The sequence below is a fragment of the Malurus melanocephalus genome, unplaced genomic scaffold, assembly GCF_030028575.1.
Source record: "Malurus melanocephalus ecotype Western Australia unplaced genomic scaffold, MMel_1.1 scaffold_43, whole genome shotgun sequence".
Lineage (NCBI taxonomy): Eukaryota > Metazoa > Chordata > Aves > Passeriformes > Maluridae > Malurus > Malurus melanocephalus.
The window spans coordinates 321,743-346,666 of record NW_026623275.1 but is presented as its reverse complement, the minus strand read 5'-3'; the positions used below and the strand labels follow the sequence as shown (position 1 = coordinate 346,666).

The 24,924-nt window shown below is 42.9% G+C and overlaps 1 protein-coding gene across 3 annotated transcripts in view; it reads left to right on the top strand.

The window, feature by feature from the left end:
• Positions 1-24,924, top strand: part of HIVEP2 (HIVEP zinc finger 2) — a 135,924-nt gene that overhangs the window by 35,631 nt on the left and 75,369 nt on the right. Inside the window, exon 3 of one of the 3 annotated variants that reach the window (XM_057364820.1) lies at positions 24,791-24,852. The exons of the other annotated variants lie outside the window; for them this stretch is intronic. The gene's annotated coding sequence lies outside the window, so the exon portion shown is untranslated. The remainder of the gene's footprint in view (positions 1-24,790; positions 24,853-24,924) is intronic. 3 annotated transcript variants of the gene reach the window in all.

The following is a 24,924-nucleotide window of genomic DNA, read 5'->3' as shown; positions in this document are numbered from 1 at the left end:
GGGTTATTGCCTCTCTGTCCTGCCTGCGCACAAAATCCTCCGGAAACYGAGAGGGGAATTCCCTGGTCGGTAGTCGGTCTGTCTCTCTGCTGTCCAGGAATTCATGGGAAGGAGAAGGCATCCCAAGAATCTGCCCCAGTGTGCAGGGACAGTAAATTCCCTCTTGTTTTTCCATATACACAAGTCAGCAAGTTTCTTCAGCAAATGCTTTAATTTTAAGCTTAATACTATGCAAATATTTAACTTGGGACAAAAAAAGGCCTCAAGCTGGCCTCAGGCCATGGACTGGCTTCCAGTTGTTTCTGCAGGTACAGATCCAACCTTTATGTACACGAATGGCTATTTGTTTGTTTATTTATTTATTTTCTATGGTACTCTTTTGTAATGAACTTGGATTTTTCTGTACTCTGCTTCTGCTTTRAGCATGCAAATCTATGTATTTGCAATTTGTGTACAGGCATTTTCAGAAGCTTTGGCAAAAGGCTCAGATCTGCTGAAGATAATCACTGCAGGCTGAATCTTTGGGATGACACAGGATTGTACTGACTTTTTTTTCCCTCTAACTGAAGTGAAGCTGTGCACACCGCTGATATCCCACCAGCTTAGGTTATGAAAGAAAAGAGTTGAAAGATTTGGTGCCTACTGCAGGATCTTTGTAGTATAATTTTTTTTTGTCCAGACAAATGGATATAAAAGAATATTCAGGAGTGTCAATAATGTTAGCAATAAATATGTTTACTAGGTTTCAAAAATCTGCTTAAATGCTCCCTTGAAATATAATACTTTTCTATGCCCACATATCTTTCATACATGTATGCTTTCTGCAGCCCTCATCTCAGCTGCTGCATGCCTGAAAACAGCCTCCTATTAAAGGGGGAAAGACCACAGTCTTGTGGACCTTCTATAATGTGCTCAGCGTGCGAGCTATTGAGTTCATGGAGACGAGAATAGCTGTGTCAAATGTGTTTCATTTGCATGTGGCAAGATAGAAAAAGCAAACCCTGTGTGAATTTSAGCAGGCAAGAAAGGCATGGGATGCCTTAAATACGAAGGGAGTTAATGCTATGCAGTGATTTTGCTTCTGTTACAGGAAGTGTAAGAGCAGTACGCTTCCTGGCGTACATCGCCATCCCAACTGCAAAGGTTTCAGTTCCATGGCAACACGAAGAGCCCGACTGTGCTGAAGGTGTGTGTATTAATGCATTCAGAGTGAGGGGCTGGGAGTGAGCTGGGCAAAAATAAGAAGCACCRAAATTTTTGCAGTTGACTTATTTATATATGAAGTAAAGCCTTTGTTCTTAGAAAATCAAAGCTGACACACATACACCTGCTCCTCCCCAAATTCTCTCTGATTCTTTTTTACATACATTTTTCTCAGGCAAAAAACAGATGAAGAGGCWGGGTTTTTTGAGGATTTTTATAAGACTGTAAGTGCAGCAGCACTTGAATGTTGCAAGGAAGTGATACTAATTCCTGAGACGGTTGTGTATCCCTRGAGAGAAAGACTTGGGATGAGGGTGGAGGGATATTTTGTTTCCAAGATGTAATGCTTTACAGAGCAGGGTGAATCAGTGGTTGGTTGGTTGGTTTTTGTTTGTTTGGTTTGTTTTTTTATTATTATTTTTATTTTCCTTGATCCTTTTGATCTACCCTCCTTGTGCCTTTCTCTACACCTCCTTCCAGTTTCCCCTACCTCTCCTGGCTGAGGAGCAGGAAACAAGACTTAGCTCTGTTTCCTGACATGCAAAAAATATGAAAGTACAAGGAAACAGTGTGTTGTGTTTTGTTTTGCCAGCCGACTTGGAATCACTGACCTGCCCTAAAAAGGCACCTGCTCCCAGACAGGGTCRGGAGTCACCCTCCAGAACAAYTGGCAATCRGCCAGGGAATAACCGAGAGCTGRTCATTAYGTGAATTTTGTTTGATCTGTTCAGTTGACTGCAGGAATGTCGAGTGGGGGATTGTGATAAATATATTTTGCTCAGGGTAAAGAACTACCTTGGGCTGATCCTGCCAGCTGTGCTGGTGGGTGGATGAATTGCAGATTTGCAAGGTTTAAAGTCAGACTGGGCAGTAGGAGAACCTCCAGATGTTGGTATTTTTGAGGCTAACAGCAGTGCTAATCTGGCATGGTAAAGCTGACAGAAATGGCAAGTTAAACTGGATTTACAGCTGCTGTGTATTGCTAAAACAGGATCCACAGCCAGAAAATGGCAGTGGATCTAGCCTATAGATTTCAGCAATAATAACTGGGGGAAGAATATAACTCTGGAGTTGGAAGTTGCTGTGCAAGAAAGAAAGAAGTTGACCAATTTCCAAATGCAGCTTTTCTGTGCAAGAAGAGAGGAGGAATACAATTAATCTCTCTTAATCTGTATTCTTTTATTCCTTTTTTTTTGGTTTGTTGGTTTTGATTTGGTTTTTTTTTTTTTTGTTGTTGTTGTTAAATAGCAGTAGGAATATATTTTTACCAAGAAACAAGCCTTGCTTCCATTGCAGTGGGAACCCTGTCTACTTGGAAGAAATTTCACCCTCTTCAGGGGACCAGTGCAATGTGGATAAATCTTTTCTRAGGGAATAAATAGCACTGAAATGACCCTGTCTTGACATTCCACAAAGGAATGGATTTCACCCTCCAGGCAGTAGAGCTGCAATGAAAGAAGGTGTCATTTTTTAAATGTTCTCTTCCTTAGGGAGAGCAGCACTGGTAAACCCAGGTCCCTTGCTAATGTTGCACTTGACATTCTCCCAATTATGTTGTTGTTGTTGTTGTAGTGGCTTCTAATTTCTGCACAGCCTCCCCAAAACTTGGAAGCAGATGTATCTCATTAAATATTATTGGCATATGCTTCCCAAATTATGTCACACCTTCATTTTCCTGACTTTTGACAAAGGAGCTGTRCATACAACCCTAAATGGAGAGGAGGAATCACTCCAGCCAACAATGYAGTAAGGGAGGTGAAGGATTCCTTTGTAGGTGTCCCTACCTGATGTAACCTACAAACAGCCCAGCTGCTATTTGTCAGCACCTTCCCAGGGGAGCACCTCATTCAGCTCGGCAGGAAGGATGAAGAGAAAGCACCAAGAGGAACATCAAAGAAAGAATAAAAGCAGGAGAAAAATCACGGATGGGAAGAGTGAGGAAACAGAACAAAGGCAGAGGTGTGATCAGAGAAACTACAGGGGACTGGGAAGAGCACAGCACAGGAAAGAGATGCTGCTCTGCTGACTGTGAGGGAAAAGCTGTTTTTCAGGTGTAATGTAGACAAAACCAAACCAAATCAAAAACAGAGCAAGAAAATTAAAATACACAAAGTGGGAGAAGATACCAGAGGGAGGAGAATTCAGATTGACATGAAGAGTTAAAAACACATAAAATACATGGATGAATTTTATATCATGGTCCAGCCTATTTTAAATAGTAGCTGCTAAGTTTGTAGTATCAAGAGCTTGTGACCTTCTTTGTATGGAGGTTTTGGGGGCTGGTGAGGAGCAGTAGGGCCATGTTGGGAGTCTGCTGCAGGCAGCAGAATGGATGGTTGGAGGCAGATCTTTTCTGTGCACCATGTCTGGAAACCTAAAGCCAGTATGAATATCCCCAAGGAAAATTGCTCATCCTGCATCTGCAGACTGATGGTCATAAAAATGTGCCTGCTTCTCTCTGAAGGTGTCTGAGGAAGGGCTGTTGCCATGCAGGCAGGGATAAGGGCTCCCTCTAGATCCCTCTTCCAGTTGTTCAAGCTATCTAGGCTACCAGAAATAAAGAGCTGAATGGAAATTTTAGTTCTGGCTGTGAAAAAGAAGCTCTTGAATGAATTCTACATCAAATAATGAATGTCTTCTCTCCTCCTCCTCCTCTCCACCTACCTTGTTCCTAAACATTAACATTTCATGTCACTTGAGCTAAGTTCGGTGTCAGACTCACAGGATCCTGCTGAAAAATACACCCCTGTTTTGTGGCAAGCCAGAGAAGATGAGAGGCTTGTGGTGTTTTTCCTTCTCTATCTCTGCTCTGCTGGGAAAAGCAGCTAAGGCTGTGTGAAGCTGTCTTCTTCCCACTCTCCTAAACTTCACTCCTWAAAATGCTGCTCTCTCAACAGCTTTGCTGCTTCTCTGAAGGCGGCATGGCTTGGCCCACTTAGTGCCATCGCTTGCCAGGGGATGTTTTCTCAGATTGTGGTGACTTCCTTCATGATAGGAGGCTGAAGAAGATTGCTGTGGAACAAATCGTTGGCATCACTAGCTGTGTCATTTGAAAATGATTACTTAAGCACAAAAGAAAAAAAAAAAAACCAGATGAGGAATTGTGAGATTCAAACCCTGTCTGAAGCTCCAAACCTCCAAATCATTCCTGCTGTTTCTGCTGCTTTTTTTTTTCTAAACACTTAGGCTGTATTTGCTCTATTTTTTTAAGCTTTTCTCCAGGACCACCAAGGTGAGAAACATCCTTTCTCTGAAATAGGTTGTTTTGTGGGCAGTGGTACCAGTGTGTGTTCTCTGTGGCCCTTTCCCCACCAGGACCTGTCCCCACCTTGTGTGTGTTGCTGCCAGGCTGAGGCTCACACCCTGGGTCACCACCACACCCAAGGGCTGAGCTTGGGGCATCAGTCTAGAATTSCTCCTCAGAGCCAGCTGCCAGTTTTCTCCAGACTTTTTATGGTGTCATTACTGAAATGCAGGAAGACAGCGAATGTGTGCAGAGGTGGAGAAATGTGCATTCAAAAGAGGGGTCTGTTGTACAAGAAGGGGAATGGTTGTCTGCACACTCATCTCTGAGATACTGTGCAGTACGTGGTAGCATTTCATGGTCAAAGCATGGGGACAGGAGCTTCCCTGGAGGTCTTAATAATTTTTTCTAATATGGAGAAAGCAAGAAAAGGCACAAGAAGGAGATGTTGGTGAAACAGATCTTTTGACAGTGAACACAGTCTTGCTGCTTTTGGTGGAGTCAGTATGGACATTCCTGTATGTCACTGAAGTGAGATGTGCTGATACTTGCTTATTTTGATCAGGGCTGAAAGGCCCTGAGAGAGAAAAAATTGCATGTGGCTTTGGAGTGCTGTAATACACCTGCAATCAAAGCCAGTTTGATGTGGAAATTATGACGGCTGATGTTTGTGTAACCCCAAATCTCTCAACCTGTACCTGAATTTACTTTTCAGTTAGAGGGAAGCCACCCTTCCCACAGATGCCCTGTGAACAGGACAACCATTTCTGCACAGCAGGAGGAGGTTTTTCCCCCTTCTCTCACCTTGGTGTCTAGTCCAGCAATTAGGAATGAAATTTAACCCTCAGTGTTTGTTTCAGGCCCTGTGAGCCTTTAATTCTTTGCCAGCAGCAAAACAATTATTTTTGATAGGCATGCTAGTTGTTTGTTAATTTGTTTATAATCAGTTTTCTAGGAGATTGCTTTGATGTGGGAGGAACTGAATTCTTTGGGTGCAAATATTTGCTGTTGACTGTCTTAGTCATTAAGAGATGTTTTCCACGTTAAAGTGCCTTTACTTTTAAGGGAAAATGTCAAGCATCTTCTGATATCAGATACACGAAATGCCTAAAGAGGAGCCGTTTTTGAGCTGCAGCATGTGAGGTCAGGAGAGCTGCCCAAGCCTTCTCCAACCTCCTGGGGTGAGGCCAAATAACCCCCTGGACCCACTGGCTGCTCTGCTGCTGTGCTGCCCACAGCAGCCCCCAGGACCTGAGACCCCACAGCTGCTGGTTTCAGCTATTGACCTACATCCCTGCTGAAATGGCTTCACACTAAAAGATGTCACTGTTCTTTTCCAAAAAGAACATGTCTTTTTATCTCGGGCTYTTTTAAAAAATAAATTCCCTTGCCACCTTTTTGTATTTTCCAACTGCAGCTCTTTTAAGGCTCCCTGCCTCTGCAGTTTTTGCTTTTGTATAAGTTATTTTTGGAAACTGGGGAACCAGGAGGAGGGATGAAATTTAGGGGAGTTAACTGCAGTAGAAGTAGAAAGCTCATTCCCTTGGTGTGCTCTTTGTTCCCTACCCTTTCTTCTGGTGACCTCTGTGGTCTGACCCCCCTTGCATCGCTCATTCCAGGGCAAGCCGTAGCCGACCCTCTTTGTGCCCAGCGAGCGGCTCCTTCCCACGCGGTGCCGCTCTGCAAGCTGTGCTTGCTTCTTCCTCCCTGCAGCGGCTGCTGCTTCTCTGCTGCTTTTCTGGGTCAGCCAGTTGGGCAAAAAGTGGGTAGGTGGTCGAGCAGAATTCTGGGAGTTGTGAAACACTGGTGGCACTTGGRAGGTTGTGTGCCTTGGGGTGGATTATATGCTGAGAAGCCCCATCGAGGGCTTTTTTGCTTCGYTGTTTCCTCAGGGGAGAAGCCCCATCGAGGTGGTTGTTTTTTTTTCTTGAAATGCTGGAGTGTTTTTTAACATTTGAAGGGTCACATGCTGACTGCCAAACTTCGCAAGAAAAAAACAAATTCTTTGAAAGACTGGGGAATAGCAACTGGAGCCAGACCTGGCAGGGGGACCGGGAGCTCACATTTTGGATCTGGTGCGTGAGGCAGGCAGTGGTGAGCACAGACCCCCAGAATGCCTGAGCTCTTCTGAACAGGAACAATCAATTCACATCTTTTCTTTTCAACACAAAAATATAAGGAGAAATTTTCTGTTAAGGAGCAGCCAAGGAGTCTTTCACCTGTCTAGGTTTTCCAAAATCACTAACGCCTACAAAGTCATTGGCCATACAGTAAGTCAGACTGCCCTTTTGCTAACTGAGGCAKTATCTGGGTAATTGAGATGCCTGTGATTACCCAGGAAAACTTGCTGATGTTTACACTGCTGTCAGGTMTTGAAGTCACACCATAATATTTGTTGTGGTATCTTGCCACAGATTTTAAAATAGATTGACATCACAGCACAAAGTGGGAATTTTCCTAATTTTTTCAGTGGTTATGAAAATGCCTAAATAGCAGTGTAGTGCAATAAATGTTAAGCATTAAAAGCAGGGTTTATGTGTACTGATAAGAGGAYGTTGGTAGAGAAGGAAGTAACTTGAGTTTGATATGAATATGGTAGAAATTAAAGCAGGGGATGGTTATAGGCTCAGAGCAGTAACATGGTGACTTTAAGGGATAGATTTAGGTCAGCATCATAATAAGAGGTGCTATTGAGGAAGAATTGAACCCTAAATAAATAAATTTTAAAAAAAGATGATTCTGTACAAGAGGCCACACAACTGATGAAAAAAAACCAGCCAAATATGGGGAAAATTAAATCAAAAGGACATGAAGTAGTGTCTTAAAATACATAGAATTGGAGGGGGGTTTTACTGTCAGGCTATTGCAGAGATCAATTAAACTGTGCAGAATGGTTATGCAAAATGTTTGCTGTAGGGAAATAGCTGTTTTCCATAGATTCTAGGAATGAGTACTGGCATGCTGCCGGCAGTGATTTATTTTCACCCAGCCCTGGTGCTTGTGTCTGGCACTCAATGAAATCTTCCAGGGTAAATTATTTATTTAATTAAGAATGGCCACAGTTGCACCGAGAAACTGGCAGCACAGCAGCAGGAAGTCTGKTAGAGATTTCATCTAACTTCTTACAGATAGGCTGCTCATACATGCTTTCATTAATTAAAATAATAAATAATTGTATGTTGGCATTTTTGTTTAAGCTTATTAGCAGCAGTTCATAGTACTGACTGTGGTGAGTGTACTGCCATCCGTTGTGGAAATCTAATTTCTTGATTAGATAACCCAGAGGCTTGTGCAGCAAGCTAAGACATCAGATTGTTACTAACTGAACTTTTGAACTTTTCATAGGAAAAGGAGATGTCAGCAAGAGAAGAGTCAAATTTATCAGTGCGTTAGATGGAGCAACCCAAAAACTTTCATTTCAGCAGGCATTCCCTAAAGAGCAAGGAGAGAAATCCCCCTCTTCCTATGCCAAGTTGGCAAGATAATGTTTTTTTCATAGTTTAACATATTCCAGAGATAAGAGCTGGTAGTTTGAGGGAGTCCAGGAAGAGAGGAATTTGGGTATAACTAGCAAAACTGTCATTTGAAGAGAAACCCCTGAAGAGTCTCTATGAGACTTCATATATTTTTTTCTGTGTKTTTTAACAAATATAAAACATAAAGCAATGTGATTTAGTAATTGTATTTTTTTCAATAAACTGGATTTTAAAGAATACTTTTTGAGTTTRATCCTTGCTTTCTTTCCTTGATTGCTGAGCAATATGAAAAAGCCTTGCAAGAGGAAAAGAAACCACCTCTTTTAGAGAAAACTATTCATGGATTAAAGCTGTGTAATTTGGTGCAAAGGGAAAAAGTGGAAAAAAGTTTTGGAAAGTATCACAAATGGTAATTTCTAAAACATCAGACATATTTGGTTTTCAGTGGGCCTAATTAGGGAATCAACGTAGCGCTAAATACACCTTCTGGGCTGATCTCCACTTTTGGCAGGCACTGGTGGTGGGGACCAGCCAGGAGGCTGCAGCCAGGCTGGRGCTCTGTCCRTGCACAGGATGGTTTGGACATTYTTTTTTCTTCCCCTGCAGTTCCTTCAGGGCCCTGCTGGCTCTCTGATGATCCCTGCTAAAGCTGTCAGCATCAGTGTCTGAAGCRCCTCTCAACTCTGAGGGGTCAGCTTTTCATTTTCCTTGCCTTGGGTTCTCCAGTGCTAGCAGAGCTGGGAGCGAGTGGGCAGGTGGTTGGAGATTGAGGAAGAGTTTCCAGCTGTCCTGGCTGTGGTTTCATGTCCCAAASGGGCTGTTCCTACCACCTGTCCTCTGCAACCACTTGCCTGAGTGCACACTGGACTGGTTTGGGCAGCTGGGTGGGCAGTGAGCTGTGGGGCAGCCAGGGATTTCTGATGGGTGAGCACCTTGGAAAGGCTCCCCATGGGCAYAGRCAAACTAGACTGGCAGGAGCACACRGCTGGCATTGAGAGGAAGAAGCGAAGTGGCATCTTTCCCTCTTGGGTGGCAGCTCACCACTAGAGTGACCTCACTGAAGCATGAAACTTCATCCTCAAGGGCAGGTCAGACCTTGTACACGCGAGGTCGTTAACACTTGAATACTGTGTTACGTTATCACAGTAATCAGGGATGGAGAAAATGAAGACACCGGAGTTTCCTAAACTGCCCTTTTCCACTCCCCATTTTTGGTGACCCCTAGTTGCTGTCTCTGTGTTTCCCTTTCCAGATGGAGTTGGAAATKGGTACACGTTCAGAATTAATTTTTTATTGGCAGTGCCTGTGAATGATCAAAGATTGTTTTTACTGATTCACAATCAAACATCAAACTGAAATGAATGTAATTTCAGCATARTCTCTTTGCAGTCACTGTTTTTGTTTTTCCTTTACAGTATCTCTGAGGTACTCCTAGTTCTGTGCACTGGAATTACAGAGTCACAGAATGGTTTGGGTTGGAAGGGTCATTTAAAGATTATCCAGTTCCAAGCCCTCTGCCGTGGGCAGGGACACCTTCCACTAGATCAGATTGCTCAGGCCCCCATCCAGCCTGGCCTTGAACACTTCCAGGAATGAGGCATCCACATCTTCTCTGGGCAGCCTGTTTCTATGCTTCACCATCCTCACAATAAAGAATTTCTTCTTTATATCCAATCTAAGCCTACCCTCTTYCAGTTGCTAGGTCATATCTAATTTTTCATCTACCAATATGTATTGGGTTTGTGTAGCAAGGTTTTGGCAGCAGGGAACTACAGTTGTGGCTTCTATGAGAAGTTGCCAGAAGCTTCCCCTGTGTTTGATGGAGCCAGTGTCAGCTGGCTCCAAGGTGGACCGACTGCTGGCCAAAGGTGAGCCCATCAGCAGCAGTGGGGGCATCTCTGGAATAACAAATRTAAGAAGGAAAAAAAGTTGCTGCACAGTAGCAATCACATCCAGAGAAGAGTGTGGTGAGAACATGTGAGAAGAACAGCCCTGCAGACACCAAGGCCAGTGGAGAAGGAGRGGCAGGAGCTGCTCCAGTCACTGAGCAGAGACTCCCCTGCAGCCTGTGGTGCAGACCATGGTGAGGCTGCAGTGCYTCTGCAGCCCATGGAGGTCCAGTGTGGATCACACACCCACAGGGCTGGAGCACAGGGATGCCTGAAGGAGGCTGTGACCCCATGGGAAGGCTGCGCTCTCTCCCGTGGGAGGGACTCCACATTGGAGCAGGGAAATGAATGTGAGGAGTCCTCCCCCTTAGGAGAAAGGAGCRGCAGAGATAACATGTCTGAACACAATCCCATTCCCCATTCCCCATTCCCTGTCCTCCTGCTCTGCTGGCAGAGAGTGGGTAGAGAAAGTCTGGAGTGAAGTTAAGCTTGGCAAGAAGGGAAGGGTGAGTGGGAATTTTTATAAGGTTTGGTTTTATTTCTCATTATTCTACTGTGATATTTTTGGCAAGAAATTAAACTTATTTGCCCATGTCAAGTCTATTTTGTCTGTGATGGTAACTGGTGAGTGATTTCCCCTTCCTTATCTCTTTTGTTATGTTTTTCTCCCTATCCATTTGAGGAAGGGAGAGGCAGAGCAGCTGTCAGCCTACCACACAGTAGCCCCCAGCCCTCCRAAGGGCTGCTCTCAATCCATTCAACCCCATCTGTCCTGATACTGGAGATTGCCCTAATCCATGTGCAGGGCCTTGGCCTTATTGAATTTAGTGAGGTTCAGACCCCTTCTCAAGYGYGTTAAGGTCCCTAGAGATGGAATCCCTTSTCCCAGGTGTCCCAACTGCGGCGCTGAGGTTGGTGTCACCTGTGAATGTCCTAAGGGTGCRCTCAGTTCCACCATGTCATTAATTAGGGTATTGGACAGCATCGGTCCCAATAAGGTTCCAGGAGRATCACCCCTTGATGCAGATCCCTTTGGACATTGAGGGGTGACTGCAGCTCTGTGGGTGTGGCCATCCACCCAATTCCCTGTCTATGGAATTGGCCCAGCCATCAGATCCTTATCTCCCCAATGCAGAGAGACAGAGATGTTGTGTGAGACTGTATCAGAGACCTTAAAGCTGTCAAGATAATGACATCAGTTTCTCTTTCCTTATCCACCAACTCAGTCACTGTATAATACTATATAGAATAAATCTGTCATGTTTTCATGGTTAACTCTATTTGGTTCCCTCAAGTCAAGTGGCACACATATGATGTGAACAGGCCACTGAGACTACTATTATTTTTCATCACTATAATCTGGGAGTACTTTAAAGTAATTTTGGTAAAGAATATATCTTAAAGTATTTTTAGGTATTATCTTGAAATAGGGTAGTACACAGAAGAGGCTATTGCTATCAAATGCTAGTTTCTTATTTCAAGAAAACCTGGTTTCGGGTGCTCAGGCAATAGCTTTCTTTAATTTTGTGGTTTGATTTACTTTTGAACTTTGACATAAACTCTATAATTTACTGTTAACTATGCTACCAAATGTATCTGGTTTGGACTATGTCATGGGTAGTGATAATTTGAAATTTAACTCCAAGTGTACTTATTTCCACAAATAAAAATGTTGATTTTTTTGTTAAATATCTAAAACAAGCACAAGTCCCACCACCATCACCCGTTGTTACTCAGAGTTCTTCAGGAGTGTTTGAATGCAAGGGGAGGTAACAAAGTCCTACTTCCACATAGAGAAAAATCATTGTGTAGTCTCAGAAGCTTGTACTTCTATAATATTTTAATTTTGTTTTTCAGTTGTGATCAGTATTACCTGTTTTGCCAGTGCTATCAGTGAGAGAAAGACCCTAAGATATTGATGTGCAGGAGACTGAGAATAGCATGAACTATATTTATGTTTCTGACATCAGTGTCCTGGTTTATCTAATGTTGTATGATACTGTGACTAAATGCTCCATACKATCCCATCCTATTTTCTAATACTGCCTTTTGTTTAAAAAATCATAGAAATTTCAAATAATCATTTGCTAATGTGAGGTGTTTTCKTACTGTCTGTTTGGAAATCTCAGTCTCTTTACTTTTCATAAACAATATTCCTATACATTAGTGTATATTCCAGATTGGATGCTCCTGGGCCAGCAAGAGGTAATTCATCAGCTTCCCTGCTTCAAACACAGCATTTTAAATGCTATCAAGAAGTTTTGCTGTAACAGGACTTTAATCCTTACTCTTTAATGCTTACTTAGATGGGTATACTTAGTTACCATTGTAACCATGATTCCTGTTCTGTCCTTTATCTGTTTTCATTATTTTCTCCRTGTTGAAAAGTAACACGTTATCACTGTAAACAGAAAAAGCAAAATCCAGATCCTAATTTTCCGCCATATCTCCTTTTATCCCATAGATAGCACCTTCACTGCCCATCTGTCCTATTCCCACATCTGYACCTATTCTCTGCAAGAGTTTGCTGGGTTCTTTTATGTTTCAAGAAATCAGACTTTCGAGAAGTCTGCTGCCTTCCAGAAAAGAAGTTGCACAAACCAGYCTTGTTCTAGGTCTCCTGTGTGAGAACTGGCAGAACCGACAGCTGGTTGTTTAAAAAAAAAAAAAAAAGGCAAGCAAAAAAATGAACCGTGCCAAAAATTTCACTTTCCAAATGGAATAAAATGCCTGTTTTATGCGAACAAAGGGTTTTGACTGTTCCATGTTCAAATAAGCCCTTCGTCTTTTAATTGGTGTAGAGATTTGGATTACAACCTCTTAATGAGTATTGACTGAGTCTGTAGCATCCTTCTGGAGGTCTGTGTGAAAGGAGCATTAGCTGGAATATTGTAGTAAGGTGCTAGAGAAATGGAGCCCTCGGATCCCAAAATGCCTGGCCACTRTGATTAACCCATTCCATCTTCCAACAGGCAGGTGGCACATGGGAAGTTAACTTTCTAAAGACAGCTGGGAGTTTCAGGATCAAYCTGATGCTTCCCAAACATTTGAGCAGTTTCTGCTTGACAATTACTGTTCAAACACAGAAATACACAATATATACTGCAGCTTCCAGTCTTTTGCAATCAGAGTTTAAACTGATCTTTTGAGGATTGTGAAGGCAACCCTAAAAGTTTRTCTGTCTCTCAGTATTTATTTGGAGCTTCAGATCCTGATCTCCCTTCTATGTTTGATTTCATTAATGGTTGATAGGGCCATCCAGAGATGTCCACAGAGGTTTGTGGCTTTAATTAAGTGCACAGAGACAGCCAGCTCCATCCAGYCAACCTCTGCTTCTTTAACTGGACAAGAAAGAAGAGAACAGAGCTTTAACCTTACTTTCCACACAGCTTCCYGTTCTCTTGCACCCTTTGGGCAGCCAGTGGCCACTGGTGTGGCTTGGAGCAGATGCACTCACTGGTAAAGTTGCCAAGAGCCGTTCTGGCAGCTGCCACCACAGGCACAGCATTTCCTGGGACAGCTCTTCCTCAGCAGGGTTTTTTTCCCCAGCCAGGAGAGATCTCCTGTTTGGGATTTGGGCACATTTGGAGATGGTGTCCAAGGTGTGTGTTAGCATCCCTGCCCCGTGGCTCCCATGGCTTTGAAGATGTAGCAGTGCTKCAGCTCTGTCCCTGCTGTAGCCATGCAGCGTGAGGTGATGTGACCCTGCAGCTCAGTGGTACCTGGAACAGCCTCCAGGAGAGGGCTGGAGGGAGAGGGGATGGGAACATGGAGCAGGGAGTCTGTCCCTTCAATAGACAGCAGAGTGAAAGGAGAGGAAATCTCTGTCTGTTCTCCCAGGCCTGTGTGATGGCAAAAGGGAGATCCTGGGCTCTGAGCTGTCCGATCCGTCACCGACTAACTTCAGAATGTGTGGCAGAACATAAAGGCTTATGAGCTTTATAAAGACTTCTGATGAAGGGGAAATTGTGCTGCTTCTGAACAGGTGAGGGGCTTCCCGTGTTTCATGCAAAATTTGCAGGTTGTATTTTCCCATGGAATTTGCAGACTTGCTACAAAGTGTATTTAGGTGCTTCACCGCTTCTTGGTAAAGCGGTATTGTACACAGTTATACCTCTCCTCTTTTTCAGGCACTTACATTATTTTAAGAGATCCTACAGTTGAGAGCACTAGTGGATTTGAGTGTTTTAATTCCTGTATCTTCTGCAGGAAGTGGCTTGTTTTATTGCAGAGCATTGCATTTTGGGGGCACCAGTGAAAGGCCCAGGAATGTCAGGAGAAAACAGAGACTGCTGCTTGGTGTCTGCAGGAAATTGGTGAGGATAATCAGCTAGAGGGCACCAATATTTCTTCTTAGGGCTGTTAAATTAGGCCATGTSGACTGGCAGCATATGGATGCATGAGAGAAACATGAGGGCTTTACGAAACAGTTGTGCTAAAAATAATTTTTGGTGTTATTTTTAATAATGTTATCACAGATGAAGAAAGTGAGGTAGAAGTTCATAGCCTGGGACAATTCTTTCTCCTGCTTTACAGGGTAAACACTATAAATCCTTGAGTGTTTGTTTGGCTAGGTAATGCTTTCCAAAAGTATGTCAATGAAATAGGCATCAGAGYCATAAAATGTTTGCCTATATTTAGATTCTAAATGTGCAATAAAAAGTCATTTAACTTTAGATTCCTAAGCACCAAAATTGCTTCCAAGAGGGGGGCTTGGATGTTAAAATCAGGTATTTAGAAAAAATAAAAATTTTAATATTTCTAGAAACGGATGGTCGGTGTTTCGCAATCAGCGGTGTCAGTAKGCTCAGCCATATCCTACTAAGTTTTGTTGCTGTCTGGGCATGAGAAGGATCCTGAAACTGTTGAAGGGGGCGGGCAGGAGTATTGTAGGATTACCAGTTAATTGTTAATTTAGAGGATTATGTTTTTAATGCGAAAAAATCCAGTTGCACAGAATTGCAGAATAATTTAGACTAGAAGGGATTTCTGGGGATCCTCTTTCTAGCCCCTGCTCAAAGCAGGTGCATGGTACGGGGTTTTGCATGTTGCAATAACTTGCCTTTACATGGTTTTGATTTGAGCCAGAAAGATTRACTATTTAAGTATTTTTCTTTTTGCGTAGTAGAGCACCAAATACCAAAGAAGGATAAAAATTAAGACAAAAGATGATCCGGGTAGCATTTAAGCAGCACCAAAATATCCCATACCATTTCACATGGGGTTGTTGTTTTTTTTTTTAAGAATAAAAAACTTTGCTCTAGGGTAGCACATGGGACTTAGTTTAAGCATTTGTTAATTAATTTTAAATTGTTCTTTTCATTGCCGGCTAATATGCAGGAGGAATTGATAGTGAGAGCAAAGGCTGTGCAGCATTTTTCAGCCAGTGGTTCTGTTTAGACTTAATCGCTATAATGCAGTGTTAAAATTTACAAAACAGCTTGTAATTGCAGTAGCTTATTTAAACCAGCTATTTGTGGTTATGTCTGCTGAGGAAACTTAAACTTCAATGTTCCCCAGCCATCTAATAGCAGCAAATTGACTGCGGGTCTCTTGAAGGAATATCTAAATGTAGGCTGTTGAATAATCCCTTTGGGGGCCCTGTAACTATTTTTGTGCCTGGATATGCGTCATCAGTGGGTATTTTCTCTGGTGACTAGCTTACATCAGTAGGTCTCCTACCATACGCTCTATCAGTGAGTGACTTATGATTGATGGGAGTCACGGCTGCTGTTTAGCTTTTATCTGTGACCTCAAATAATGGACAACAGGAATTTCCAGGCTGTTAAATTCCTTGAATGACTGAAGACACGGGATGGCTCTGCTGATAAACGCAGGTAGTACCCTGATCCCGGGTGTTCACCGGGGGCTGAGGCGGGGAGGAAGGAGAGGGGGGTTCCTCGGCTGCAAGGCGGTGAATCCGGCGCGTCCCCGGACGCCGGCAAGTGGCCGTGCCGGAGGATCGCCGAGCGGCCGTGATGCTCCGACTCTGCGAGCTCTCCAGCCAGCCGTGCCCGCCGCTGGCACCGGCGTTTTCGATGTGTTTAGCTGGCTGATCTTTTAAGGCAGTTCGTCGGTTCATTTGATCCCAGGGAGACACGCAGTTTGCAGCGCTGTTRGAGGGAAACGCTGTGGGATTTTCAGCTGCAGTCTGGTTGGGTTTTTAACCCTTTTTGTTTCCATCGGCAGCGAGTGGATTTRTTGGCATGCTTCACCCAGGTGCTGCCCGGGCTAAGTCTGAAGGTGCAGGAGGCTACGTGGGTCTTAAGGTTAAGTTGCACCTGCCACAGTGACCCACTGAGCACGCAGCCGTAGTTCATCTCCTGGTGTTCAGCACTTCATATTAAGGAAATAAGGATTGCAGATGCTGAGTTATCTCCTCTTTCTCTGTCCACTCTGCCTTTCTGTCAGAAGCGGACATGSGAAATGGGGCTGCAAGGCAGCGACAAGATTTTTTCTGCTACCTGTGATGAATTTAGCAGATCGAGTCAGCTCTATGGTGAGGCACTTTGTCATTTCTTATTCTTTYCCTCCTGTTCTTCCTGTCTCAATCCCTTTGATACGGCTATGATAGGAAACAGGAGATCAGCTCTCTGTGAACTCGCACACAGAAGTCTCTCAAGCCCTTCTCCTGRTATCCAGGCTGTAAAAATGACAGATACAGATGCTCCCAGTGTGATTAAGGATTAAAGAAAAAAATCCTTAATGCTGTTTATCGCGCGGCATTGTTTGGCTGAGGGAGGATAGCAGCTGGATCCAAATTCCTTCTCACCACTTCTTCCTGTTGGCAGGTGGCCTTCCGCACAGGCTGGGCTCGCAAACTCTCACGCGGGTCTTGCTTATCTGAGTGCCTGCTATTGTTTTTCATTCAGGTGACAGCGGATTGGGTTTTGTGGGAGATTTGGAGACTTGAAAAGTTTCAGAGGGAAAACAGGAGCTTTGTTTTAACTCGCCTGTCTGTTCCCTCCTCCGCATGTACTAGCCCAGAGGTCGCAGTTAATGAATGAAACCAGGCTTCCTGCAGAAGCCAGTTAACCCCTGTGTGTGCCTTTGTTGATACAGTGCTTAGAGGTGTGTGCTGTCATAGCGTGGATGCCCTCGCTCCAAGAAATATGGGTTGTGTGTACCTTTCTGCTCCTTTCAGACAGCTGCCTGGTCCAACACACGCACTGGGTCTGAAATGAGTTTCCTCCTCTGCCCGGGTTAGTTGAGTGCTGGTTAAGAATTGCAGAAGTAGTAGGAGGAGAAGCGGCARTTAAAAAGAGGCTTGGAAAATCAAGAGAGGGAGAGGAGGGAATGGAAAGGTCTTCACTGAACTGTGATTTACAAGTATACTCTTCCTTTATTTTCAGTTTGGGTTTGTTTTTTTTTTTTTAAATCACTTCAGTAAGACTTTGGGATTCATGACAAACTGGTTATGTAATTCAAAATCTGTAAAAGGTTGAGCACAAAAATGTTTGATGAATCTTGAGTCATTTGCAATAAAAACCAGTGGATTTTCCTGGAGTGTGCTTTGAAAATGYAAAGCTTGCTAACTAGTTGATGCTGCTATATGTGCCTCAGCTTTCTAGGAATCAAAATGCCTGGCTACACAGTAATATCTTTTGGCTAATATTGACCTCATTTGCCCCCATTTTTAGGGGTATCATGTTTTGGTGTAGTGATAGTATTTTAGGTTAGCTTTCATTTACAGCGTTTGTGCAAAAGCCCAGCATTACCACCTTTCCAGAAAGACCTTCAGAACATTTCCAGAAAGGGTTGCCGTTTTCTAAGAAAAAGTGCTGGCAAGTTGCCTGCTGTTTCCTGATGCTTGGCACTGAGGCCGAGGCAGAGGGATGAAATCCAAACTGGCATCTGGCAGAGTGTGTAGGTACCTCCCTGTGTGCTGTGACAGAGGTGTCATGTTGRGGACAAACTTAATTTAGGTGCTGACCCTGCAGGGAAGTCACGCCCCATGGATGCCTGGGTCCGTGTGCCTACACCCTGTGCCTTCAGTGACTTAGTGCAGGCACCAAGTTCTGATGGCACAACTTGAATTGAGGAATGATGACCGTGGTAGCTAAAGCCTTGATTTTCCAGAAGAGCCCTTACTTATKCAGTGGCCACCTTTAAAATCTTGAAACTCGCCCTGCACAATGGCTATCTAGATATTCAACTTTTTAGTTAAAATAATTAGGTGTTGTGAGCAAGGGATACTGCACATTCACCGAAAGTCAAAATATTCACAGCTGCATTTTGTAATATCTCCATTGGCAAGCCTCTCCCTCCTCCAGCAAAGTGTGTTGGTGTTTCCATGTGCAACTAGTTCCCAGTGGGCACAGGACTGTAATTACCATACCTGGGAGGTGAAAACGGAGACTAAATCTGAYACAGGAATACCAGGAGCTTCCTTCTGAAATATTTTTAAAGATTAAATACAATTCTTTTCTCTCCCACCTCTCCCACCTGCTGAATCTATGACTGTACACTCTGTGCAACTGCTGTAGTATTGGGTGTTTGTTGACGGTCATAACAATGAATTGATATTTAATAGTTTTGTATCATTTTTGCACAAAATACTCTCAGACCTTAAATATTCTTGAGAGCAAAGAGGTGCTCTGGGATAGTAAGAACAACAAAAAAAAAACATTAGAAAGCTCATCTTGCCTGGCCCTCAGTTTTGACAGGGCTGTTTTGTTTGAAGAGTGACTGTATGGAGCAGGCAATGCTTCTCAGTCAYTATTGAAATCATAATTACAAGTAAATATATGTTGTTAGTGTGAGCTGGCTGTATGTTGTAAAAATACTCTGAAATATGAGGCAAAGTAGTGATCTGACATTTTCAGGGGACATGGTATACTTCATTGTAGTTCAAAATTGTCTATTAGAGTCACGAATACTTGATCTCTCAAGGTGATCTTTCTGTTTYCATGAAGCTGGGTTGAAATCATTGAACCAGTTACTTGGAAACTTCAGTTTTGGCCAGCTTGTGGGAGGAAGAGCTTGGATACTTTCATGCRTTTGTTTTGGGTTTTGTTCCTTTGGGTATCATGGAAGAAATAAGGATTAGCCATCACTTCATTTAGGCATTATTTTTCAGTAGGGAAAAATAAGGAGGTACTCATAAACGTTGTTCATATTTGTAGCGATCAAAGTAACAAAAGTGAAAAGGAAGAAAAATAATGYGGTGAAATAATACAAGAAAAATAAAGTGTAAAGAAAACTTGGAACAATGAAAAAGTTATTTCATTTTTGTGAGTATATTTTTTTTTAATCCAGTYGATAAATTGATGAATGAAGAACCTTCCGTCTTTTTGATGTTACTTTGTGCAGTAATGTGAATGAGTGGAGTCAGATACACTTCAGCTCTTCCTGTGTGTTCTGCTTCCTGTGCCTGATGACCTTGGTCCTGAGACCTTTAGTCATCATCTCAGTCCTTCCTGCAAGTGGCCAGAAACTTTCATAAAAATATTGAAGATCCAGGACTAGGCTGTCAGTAAATTCATAAATTTATGAATGTTACCCTGGCATCAAACAGTYAATTTGAATGAAATCCGCCCATTTGTTTGCACGTGGGGAAGAAGAGAGAAGGAATATAGTGCCGGTGAAGCCTGTGTGCTGTGGCAGACCGGAAGGTACCTCCTTTATGTCAGCAGTCTGGCACCAACTCCTGTAAATTGTGGCAAAGCCTTTTCTTCGTCTCCTGTCTTGTTTCCTGAATCTACACGGAGTAGTAATTCTTGTAGCAATTTTGCTCTTGGCAGTATTGCTCTTTAGTGCCACAAAGTGAGCATTTTTCCTGCAGGAGCTCAAACAGCTCAACAAGTGGTGAGCTGCCAGTGACTCAGCCCAGCATCCCTGTCCGTCTGCTGCAGCCACCAGCGCTCCCTACCAGCYGCCTGCTCTCAGACACAGAGCCAGGAGTGAATGCTGAGGCAGGAGCAGGTAAGGGACAGGCTTATCCTGGGTAAAGAGGTCCTGTACTCCAAGGAGACAGTGAAGGAAGAAGCCTCCTTCCAACCCAAGTTAATTTTTTTTCTGAGGCACAGCCTGGCCTTTTGCATGATGTTCAGATTGGCTTGGAAACTTGCTGTAAAGGAGGCAAGGAAGAAATGCCACACACTGATATCCCCAGGAGCCTTGATATTGTCATGACACCTGACAGTACTTTTGAAGTGCCGCTGTCATGAAGGATTTACATGACACTGCAATAGCAAATAGCACTGAGGGCAGTACAAACCACTTATTCAGAGTTGCTGAGGAGTTTGCCAAATGTCTGTAGTTTCATGACATGGCTTTGTCTCTCTGCAGACAGGCCTTTGGCATTGAGGAGTTTTCCAGAAACTCATCCAGTCTTTCTCAACTACAATTGCCAGTTGCTACCCTGCTAGTTAGAAATAAGAGCAACTAAGTTAAAAATTGAACTCCTTACCAGGTGGTTATTTTGTTTTCACAAACTTATTCCAACATCCTCAAGGATGGAGTCTCTGCAGCTTTCATCCTTGCACCCTTATTTATCCTTTTGGGTGTGAAGTGAACGAATGTTTGGGGATTGCTCTGTGTGCTGCTTGTGACCATCTTTGTTCAGGGACAGAGGAGATACAACAAGTCAATCCATGAGGTCATAACACCTTGTGTCTCTTGCCTGGGAGGTAGGATAACAATCTGCAGTGTGAAACTCCTTTCTCTTCCCCAGGGAATTCTATTTCCATATACAAAGGCCAGCCAGATATCCTAATCTGGAAGTCTGTAATGTGGAAATGAAAAATAAATGGGGTTATTACAGCTATGAAACAGAAAATTCATTAAACCCCTCTTCCACAAATACGCAGGGAAAAGTGATAGTAACCAAATTTTCTCAGTCTAACCAAATCATGGAGCATCACATTGACTAAAGAAAACAGGAGCCTTTTGAAGCTGCTTTTCTAGTAKCTCTCCATCTTCCATAAAGCTCCGAGCCATGCACTGATGAGATACAGCCTGTCTTAAGGAACGAGATGGTGATTTTCCACCCTCTTGACTCTTAACCGGTAGCTCAGGTCTCATGCAAGCAGAAGCTTTCCGCTGGTTACAAAGGGGAGAAAGGCTGCAAATCAGAAGGTCAGTTGCTCTTTTTGGTTTAGCATTTCGTATCTTGATTTCCATTAAATTGGATATCACAGTGGTATCAGAGCCAAGATCACCTAGAAGGGAATAACTGTCTCAAAGAGGTATAAAGTAGTAAAATGATGCAAATGAGCAAACGGAGTACTAGTTCAACTACCAGGAAAAAAATCATTATGGTGAAAGTCTGTTCTCTTGAAACTAGAGGAGCTGATGAGTTTGGGCGACTCAAAAGTGACTTGGACAAAATGTTGAAAAGTATACTACATAGATTTTTCTTACTTGGGTACAATGTGATCTAACATACTTTGGTAATTTCCTTTTTGATCTAATTTCTGGGATTCTAAGATCACTTTAAGAAAAGGTAATTTTCTTGCCTGTCTCACTGTAAACCTTCTTCATGAAGTTTTTTGTCAGTTTTGCTACAGAGGGAGGCATGGGCAGTAATATAGCACAGTGGTATTTTGCAGACTCCAAACAGGTTTCTCATGGCCATATCTTGCCATTGCTCCATTGTAAAATTCTCAGAATACTTGATGGAAGTTTTGCATTAAATTGTAAGGTATTTATATCCAGCTGCTCTTTAGAGGCCCGAGTCATATCCATGCTCTATTCCCAGGGTAGCCTTCTTCCAGTTCTTTAAAGCTACAATTTAGCTTTAGAGGAAATAATAGTCATGCCTACCACACTGTAACTAAAGTATTCAGACACATGAATCTTTTTCTTGACTTCCTATAAAAATGTCATTTGTAGCTTTATTTTGTTTGTTCTGGTTTGACTGTAGTATAAACAAGAGTTTATTAAAACATTAGCTCTAAGTTGCAGTTCTTTCTTGAGACTGCAAAGACTTACAAAAAATATTACTGAAACTGCAGGGCAAAACCACATATTAACAGAAAAATGAATAATGAGTCTGTTTTCGTATGGATTTTTAAAAAAGTACAGCTTGTAGTTGAACTAAATGTACTATTTCTTCCACTTCAGTCAGGAAGCCCTCATAGACTTTTGACAGTGCCGCCAAAAAATTAATGCTTCAGCTGTTTAAAAGATATCAAAAGCTAGTTTGACAATTCTAATCTCTTCCAGGAATTCCCTTTCCCATTTTCCCTCCCTATAAAAACAGATAACAAGATGCTTATATAGTAGAAATGGAAAGTCAGAGCTATTTTACGAAGCGCGGTGCATTCCTTCCAGCCTTAGGAGATGAGGCATGACATCTCCACGACAGGCTAGGAAACGCAGGCACTCTGTTGTGTAAGTAGCATTTGCTTCAAGGATTAACTGCTTGCCAAGATAGCGCAGATTTAAATGTTTCCTAAGCCATTTCTGAGTTTTTATGTAACATGGTAGTGACAGGAGAACTGTGGAGATGGCTGGGTAGGAACTCAAAGCAGTGACCAAGGAAAGACAAAACCAAAGGAGGCAGAGAAATATGCTGTGTGTGCCAGCATCAGCTGACACAGCAGAACTGAAGGCAAGGGAAAGTAGCACCAGCCGGGCTTCTCTTGAATTTCTGTCCTCACTTTTACATGCAACAAGATGAGACAAACTGAAAGGAGATGCCGCTWGAACTTTTGTTCTGAAGTATCTTGAAAAGGCACTGAAACATGGGCTCAAAGGTCAGAAGTGTTCCCTTTTCTGGAACAATTCCCAGGACAGCTGTTAATACTACTCTGTCTTTTAAGACTAATCTTTAATAGTATTCAGTGATACGTATTAAGAAATATATAGTATTACTGTGGCTGTGGTGAGGAACGGTTTGTTCTTCTCTAATGACAGAAAGGAGATTCTGTGTTAGGACGAATGAAATCATTAAAGAGGTTGCCAATAAAAGAGCCACTGTATTTGCAGAGGGTGCCCTTGTGTACAGCAAATGCCAATTAGAGAAATGTCACTTTGTGTGTACGATGGGTTATTACTGCGCAAGCACTTGTACAATTATGCGCTGKGTCAGAAGGGCGAGTTACCTTCACCTCACTGCCATTATTTTAAAGCAAACACAAAACCAGGCACACAAACATCAGGGAGTGTGGCAGGGGAGCAGCAAAGTAATGACTATTTGAAAGAAAAAAATGGCTARAGAAAAAAGAGTCCATGTGGCAAGCCTTGGCATTGTGGGAGATAAATTTTACCATGTCTGCATTATGTGGATTAGAAACATCATCTTTATATAATGGAGAAGCAAACTCTTCCTTCTGCCACTTTAAATACARTTTATACCATTATGTTGTTCTGGTGCTTGGAAATGTKAAGAGATATACAGAATATACATTTMTTTCAGTTRCCTTMTTGRATAYTGAAATGTSTAGTCCACATGCCCTTGTAAAGTTTGTTCACTTCCTTCTGTTGTGCTACCAATGGCCTGATGTCACCATCATCTGATGCACCCTGCTCTCAGCTCCTGTGTGGCTCTGACTGACTTTAGTAAATGGAATAAAGGGCAGCTCTGCAAGTGACCTTGTGCAAGACATGTCCTTGGGTGTTTATTACTTGCACTTGTTTGGAGGGTTCTACTTGGTATTTTGTTTTGCCTGAAGCTTCACTGGATTGAAAGCTAAATAGCAGAATGCGCTGGGGATGCTGTGGCCACCTTGGGTGCACACAGGATAGCTGTGCTGTAYGTGGATTCATAAGTTTTGCTCTAAGGCTATCAGGTTTTTCTTCTTTTCTAATGTGGTTGCCATCTGTGCTTGTTCTGGCTTCTCTCTGGGCCGTAAGAAAGAGCTCAGTTCAGCAGGGATTGAGTTACCATCAGCGGCCTGAACCTTTGTGCTCGCTTGACCTCATAGCTCTAGGAAGCTCAGCTGGCAAACATAGCACAGACCTTTGTGGCAACACCCTCTGGGAGCGTGGGCAGCCACGAAGGTTATCCTGCTTCCATATATGCCGAGGTATTTTCATTGACATGCTCTTTTCAYGGGTTTGAAATCACTGTGGCTTTAAAGCACCAGCTTTCCCTAAAGCGAAAGCGCTGCGCTCACCCGAGGACCTGCTCGAACCCAGGATCTGCTGGGGCAGGACGGGGTGGCAGAAGTTAAATGGAGAGCGTTAGTTTGAAAAATTTTATGAGGTCACCATCCTTTTAAATTGGTTTACACAGATGGCTGTCTGGTTTGTTGCTTTGTCCTTGCCTAATAGTAACTGTTTATGGAAAAACGAATTGCTTTGCAGAAGGAGGTCCAAAAGCTCATGCTGTTGTTTCCCTCACTGGAGATCTTCGTGTTTTTATGGGCATACAGAGATGTATCCTGAACTGGAGATTAATTAGGAAGCATAGTGAATAATTAACTGTTTGACTTGTTCCTAAGCTTTGTAGTCACCAGGTTAGAAATGATTTCCCAAAATGCAGGAGATAAGAGAAGGTTATTCCCGGTTTCACAATGTCCATATTGTTAGGGCTTTGTGCTGTGTGTACTCTGACATCAGCTGATATCTGCGCAAGCTGGGTCCAGCTTCCCATCCAAACCACTTCCTGGGGTTTTCTTGGGTAATGGCAGTGATTCAGAAGATACCAGAGTGCCTCAGCCATTTTTTACACAGTGCACCCAGACTGTGACCATGAAGAAASCAAGTTCTTAGGAAAGAGTTCTGTTTTTAAGAATACCCACTTGGTGTGTTCTTCATTCAGATTTGGATGTACATTGTTTGGCTTGTGTCCTGCTGACCTGTTCACAGATCCACCATATGTATTGTGGAAGATGTAGGAATATGATGTAAACAGACGCAYGAAGCAGAAGCCTGAGGCCAGTCTCCAGGCAGAGACAGTGATTTGGCATCCAAAATTGTTCCTGCCTGGAAGATAATAAAAAAAAAAAAAAACCCAACCAAGTGTTAGACAAGATTAAAATTTTTTAAAGCAAATCAAATCTAAGTAATGCTACTCTGCACTTTTGCAGGACTGTCTACCTAAGAAGCTGAGAGTCAGTTAGGAACATTGATGAAGCCTCTATTCTGTGAGGTGGGTATGTGTTTTTTATTATGATTTTGAAAAAGCGTAGAAAATTCRAACTATTTGCCCAAGTCCAGCCAC